General features: G+C 30.1%; 1 long non-coding RNA gene across 1 annotated transcript; it reads right to left on the bottom strand.

Moving 5' to 3' along the window:
* Positions 1-5609: 5609 nt before the first annotated feature.
* Positions 5610-6362, bottom strand: LOC128172856 (uncharacterized). The gene is made up of 5 exons (XR_008242368.1): positions 6332-6362; positions 6199-6225; positions 6000-6041; positions 5846-5905; positions 5610-5739 (listed from the first exon to the last, which is right to left on the bottom strand). It is a non-coding gene; the product is annotated as an uncharacterized LOC128172856 (long non-coding RNA).

The following is a 6362-nucleotide window of genomic DNA, read 5'->3' as shown; positions in this document are numbered from 1 at the left end:
TTTTTTTTTTTAAAGTTGACTAATGTATTTTTTTTTTTTCTCGATAATTTATGAAAAAAGTACCAGCTTTTGAACTTGGTCATTTTTTGGCAAAATATTGCATATAGGGTACCCTCATTGTACGGATGACTCCTCCTACAGTTTTCAAAATAGGAAGTTGTTCTTTTGCAGATCAATTAAACATATATCAGAGGTATGCATATTGCTAGGATTTTGATTTTCGATTATTTATGAAAAAATACCAGCTTTTGAACTTAGTCATTTTTGGCAAAATATTGCATATAGGGTACCCTCATTGTACGGATGACTCCTCCTACAGTTCTCAAGATAGGAAATTTTTCTTTTGCAGATCAATTAAACATATATCAGAGGTGTGCTTAATTGTAGGATTTTGGTTACCGATAATTAATGAAATAAATACCAGCTTTTGAATGTAGTCATTTTTTGGCAAAATATTGCATAGAGCGTACTCTCATTGTACGGATAACTCCTCTTACAGTTTTCAAGATAAGAAGTTGTTCTTTTGCAGATCAATTATACATATATCAGAGGTGTGCATATTGCTAGGATTTTGATTACTGATAATTTGTGAAAAAAATACCAGCTTTTGAAGTTAGTCAGTTTTTAGCAAAATATTGCATATAGGGTAACCTCATTGTATGGATAACTATTCCTACAGTTTTATAGATAAAAAGTTGTTCTTTTGCAGATTAATTGTACATGTATCAGAGGTGTGCATATTTCTAGGATTTTTATTTCTAGTTATTTATGAAAAAAATACCAGCTTTGAACTTAGTCTTTTTTAGCAAAATATTGCATATGGGGTACTTTATTTCCCTGGATATGGGTTGACATGGATTATGGATACAGTTCACATATAAAAAGAAAACCTGGTTAACTGTCACATTTATAGCTTTTCACTTGTTAAAAAAATTATTTAGGTTTTTACTCTTCAAATTAACTTTAACTCGACGCCATTGTGGCCCTTCAGGCCTTTGATTTATTTTAAAATCAATGATATGTTATTTTGCATGACAAGTACATGTATACGTAGTTTGTAATTTGAATTACGCATATTTTTATAATATGAATTTTTGAACTTTTTCGACTAGAATGTCGAGAAACCTCCATATGAATCATGTTAAATAATATTTAAAGATAAAATTAATTCAATCAAACTATGTATCAGTGGTAAAAATATTTCTCGAAAATTGTATGGATCCAAGCAACATTGAACTCTAGTCTCGTTCAACCAAACGCTCGGCTGACACCGTAAATCTCCGACAAGTGTTTACGGAGACAGCCGAGCGTAGAGTTGAACGAGACTATATTGAACTCTGGCGTAGGAATACATACGACTACAAAAAATATTTAAATTGTTCGTACCATTTAAAATCTGACTATTTTTAAGGTATATGTAAATAAGTTTCATTGAAAAACAATGCTTTAGCATACATTACATCTAATTCATCAATTATTTTCAAGAACTAAGTCTTGTCAGGAGCAATGATTTGTGCTGAGGTCCAAACACTGTTTCACTTTCGGTTTGTCCGAGTGACTGCATAGGAGAGTTAATTAAAATCAACTCCCAAAGATGGAGCCGCTTCTATGTGATCTTGAAAATCTCTTATAGCAGCTGACATCGTTTCCTCCTCTGTCCTTGCGTCAACAATCTTCTTTCAAAAATACTTATTACTTTTAAGTAGGGATTCTTAGATAACAACAAATCTAATCAAGATTACTAAACTACGTTTAAAAACAAGTAATCAAGACCCTTCTGTCGTTTTCATTTCAGCGTTGTTCAACAATAAAAAAAATAATTTAAAAAAGTTATTGTTATGTTTAAATTCGCCGTAAAACTATGTCGAAAAAATTATACATTTTAAAATAGTTCCAATATGTAGCAACTGATGATATTTGTGCACATTGTAACTTTTTAATCAACTCTCCTATGCACTTACTCGGGCAAAGCAAAAGTGAAACAGTGTTTGGACCTAAGCACAAATCAATCCCGCTGACACCACTTAGTTCTTGAAAACAATCAATAAATTCGATGCTATGTATTCTGAAGCATTGTTTTTCAAGAAAACTTATTTATTAATACCACGAAAATAATAAGATTTTAAATTGTACAAACAGTTTAGATATTTTTTAAAGTCGTATGTATTCCTACGCTAGAGTTCAATGTAGGCTCGTTCAACCAGACGCTTGGCTGTCTCCGTTAATATATCCGACACAACAGAGTCTCTCTTGCTCGTCGGAGATAAACGGAGATAGCCGAGCGTTTGGTTGAACAGGACAAGAGTTCAATCTTGCCTGGATCCAAACATTTCGATTACTGATACTACTTGCCATGCAAAATCACATAACGTTGATTTTGAAATGGTTTTAGGATATTCGACTTCATAAAACAAGCCAATACTTTCTTTTTTTGTTTAGGAAAATCAGCGAAAAAATGCGGGGTTTTTATGTCCAATTAAAAATCAATTTTTGTGTACATTGTTTTTAAATTTCATGTCTTTAGTCGGTTCTTGACTGCAACTGTAAAATAAAAAAAATAAAAAAAAATAAAAATTAAAGGATATATGTATGTAGAACAGCTCTTTTATATCTTTTTTATTTATATTTTATACTCTTTTATTTTCATCATTATCATTTTCGCAATTAATCAGAAAACAATGCAGCTGTTCAAAATTTTTTTTACGACACTTCCATTGACCCCTGTGATTGGACAGTAAAAAAAGAGATTTTGTGTCCAATTCATTTTTAGGGAGTTGATTTTAATCAACTCTCCTACGCAGTTACTCTGACAAACCGAAAGTGAAACAGTGTTTGGACATCAGCACAAATCATTGACCCCTATGATTGGACATCACCCGATGATTCTTCACCATAAAAGAGATTTTGTGTCCAATTAATTTTTTATCGAGGATGTTTTCTAGGGAAGGGACAGAAGTGTTTTACAAACATTTTTCTTCATGAATGAAGACTTCCAGAAAAACCAGTTACTTCTTATATTTGGATTATTAGCGAAGAACCTATGAACCAAACCATGAGGATATCCAAGAAAGAAGGTGATGGAGGCATTTTTGTTAAAGAGCTGTCTATAACAAACATTGTAACCAAGTACATGTACATACCTATTCGTACTGTAAAATGTCACAAATAAGTCTAACACATGAAACAAGAACACAAAAATGAACCTCAAATGAAATAATGGAGTGGAACAAAAAAGAAAAAAAACACCTAGATTCTTCGGAATGTGTTACGAAACCGTTATGACAACAGCAACAATTTAAAAAGTAATTGCAGACGGCTAAGACAGCTAATTTTGAGGGACCACAACAAGAGCTCATAAAACTTGAGGACTTTGGATTATGCCCAGGCTGTTTCCAATGGCTGAAGCTAGGGGATTCCATGTACAATGCCAGTAGTGGTATATATGGTGCTCTACAACACACTTTATAGTTAAATAGGAAGACCCACCCAATTTACTATATTTTCTTACCAATTATGCTAATAAGATGCCCTCAGATTGTTTTTTATCTCTTTAGAACTCATCATCTGCGTCTATATCCACCACTCGCTTTTTTTTTTACTTACCAGGTCCGGGCTAGGTGGTCCTTGATTGGACTTCCTGATTTCATCCACCGCTTTGATGATTGTGAAATATTGATTGTTCATAGTTTCAAAAACATATACAGAATACTCGCATTTTCCCTGTAAAAAAATTCGATCATTTTATTGCATACAAAGTATTTATATAAATATATATGCCCTCAGATTTATTTATTTTTTATCTCTTTAGAACTCATCATCTGCGTCTATATCCACCACTCGCTTCTTTTTTGCGTGATGTCATCACAAGCTATTGATTGAAAAAACTTCCTATTATACTTTGATATATCCCAATAGGAAAATTAATTGAATGTAATGTCTGTGATACTGAATTAACTAACTTACCAGTTCCTGGCTAGGTGGTCCTTGATTAGACTTCCTGATTTCATCCACTGCTTTGATGATTGTGAAGTATTGATTGTTCATTGTTTCAAATACATATACAGAATACTTGCAATTCGATCATTTTATTGCATAAAAAGTATTTCTTACACATTGTGTCGTATTCAAATTTTCACCTATTCCATTGATACAATTTTTTTGATTTTTAAAAAAAAAATGTGAGATTTAAGTGATAAAAAAATGAAACGATACCTTTGATAAGAAATAACAACAGCGCGCCTTACGTTTCAAATTGTCGACAGGAACGGAACAAATAGGGGTATATGATAGATCTTTTCATTCCAATCATCATTTCTCAACAGTTATATAGATCGTAATTCATTGACAACCATGGAGGCATTTGGTTTTTTGGTTGTTGTTGTTGTTGTGATCACGATACATATTTAATGTAAATTTGTTTTTTTTCAAAATTATTAACATGAAGAAGTTTTTAATATTACTTAGGAATTCATAAAATAAATTTATATTTTTAAAAAAATTAACGATAGAATTAAAAAAAATTTTGAATTTTTTTTTTCACTCTAATATTTAGTTTTTTTTATCTTACTTATCGTGGATTAATTTATTTTCGAACTCGTGTGTATTTTCGTGATTTTCCATACTATTAAAATCTTCAAAAATTAAATGACAATATCCACACTGAAACATCTTTAAACTTTCCCTCAATTGAGTGTCCTCATTGTTCAAAAACTAATTGCAAAATGATTGATTTGTATTTCATAACTATGTTTACAGAAAGGTATACGTAGAAATATTACTGGATATGTGTATTGATGCGTAAAAACGTTATGTCGTCATAGAGATTTTAATTGTTCTCTTCTTAATGTGTTTATAGAAATGTATTTGAAAAAGACTATTGAATGTTAATGTTTTTATTATCGTGTTGTTATGTTTTGTTGTCATGGTGAATATTTAGTCTTTGTTTTCTCTACTATTGTATATGGTCAAAAAATTGTCTCGTTGACAAAACAATTAAAAATAAAACTTTTTTATGTGAAAAATAATTATGATTTATTCATCATGAAAAATAAATCTTGTTTTCATAAATATTTCGCTGATAAGTGATATGTATACACACATTGCAGACGTCCAGAACTAAATAGAAGGTCAAAATTGAAATTCGTGCAAAAAGAAGATTCCAGGTGATCATTATTAAATTGTCGATTTTTCATTTTTCTTATAATTTAAATAATGAATTATTCACAATCAATTCAATTTTGACCTTGTCAAATAACCGTTCCTTTTTTTTGATACACATTAAATTTTCCATCATGATAAATAAAAAAACAATGTAGAAGAGTTAGATATATTTCAAATAGTTCTCCTTATTAACATTTGATATTTATGATCATTGTTTAAACGGAAACCATATTAAAACTTGTTCTTTATTGTTAACAAAGAATTTTTACCTGCATTTGAAAAAAAAAAATCAGGTTCTCTTCTCATTTTGGTGTCGGAGTCACAACAAAACCCTTCAAGTATATTTTAACATTTATTGAGCTTTAAAAAAGTACATTTAATTTTCTTTTTTTTGGCTGGGTGGAACTGTAAAAAAAAATCATGTAATTGAAAAATATCAAAAGAAGTGGAAACGAACTTGTTCTTTTACATTTAAATTATTATTATTACCCACACCAAAATGATTTTTTTTTTAAATTTACTTACGTCACTTCCATGCATGAAGAAACATGCTTACTCTCCTGGTTACTTTCCTCCACACTTAAAAAAAGAGTTTTGTGTTTTTTAGATCAGAGTTTAAAAAAAATAGATTTGATTTTAAATTTCATTTTAAAAGTTCTTTTAAGTAAATAAAAACTGAACTTACATTTCATTGGCCCTTTCATAAACCGGTCCGGGACCACTTTTACTCTCATCTTCATACATGCTTTAAAAAAGATTTTTTAGAGTATATATATAATATGAATGCGTAAATTTTACGTCGCAAAAAAATTATACCAAGATTAAATAAAATTACAAACCTGCTCCAGTTCATAAACTTCACAGACTCCTCAAAAGTGGAACTAAAAAATAAAGAAATATAATAATAAGTAACAGAATGATACGATAGCTTTGATTTATAAGTCATTGAACTTTTTACAAAATGGAGATCCGAACTTTTCATCGATTTTTTTAAAAAAAAAATTTTCTTATGATAAAAATAAAGATATTTTTACTTACTCGTCACTTATTGAGGTAATTTCTCTTCTGAAATAAAACAAACAAAAAATATCAGTACAAACAAATTCAAATATTACGGCAGTAATTATTTTTAAAAAAAATGCAATAAAACGTAGATGTGTACGATACTAACGGGTTTCGCACAGGAGTGTTAGGCGGCTCTC

This window comes from Crassostrea angulata, chromosome 2, assembly GCF_025612915.1.
Source record: "Crassostrea angulata isolate pt1a10 chromosome 2, ASM2561291v2, whole genome shotgun sequence".
NCBI classification, from domain to species: Eukaryota; Metazoa; Mollusca; class Bivalvia; order Ostreida; family Ostreidae; genus Magallana; species Magallana angulata.
The sequence above is the reverse complement of the archived record's forward strand: the minus strand, read 5'-3'. Positions and strand labels throughout refer to the sequence as shown.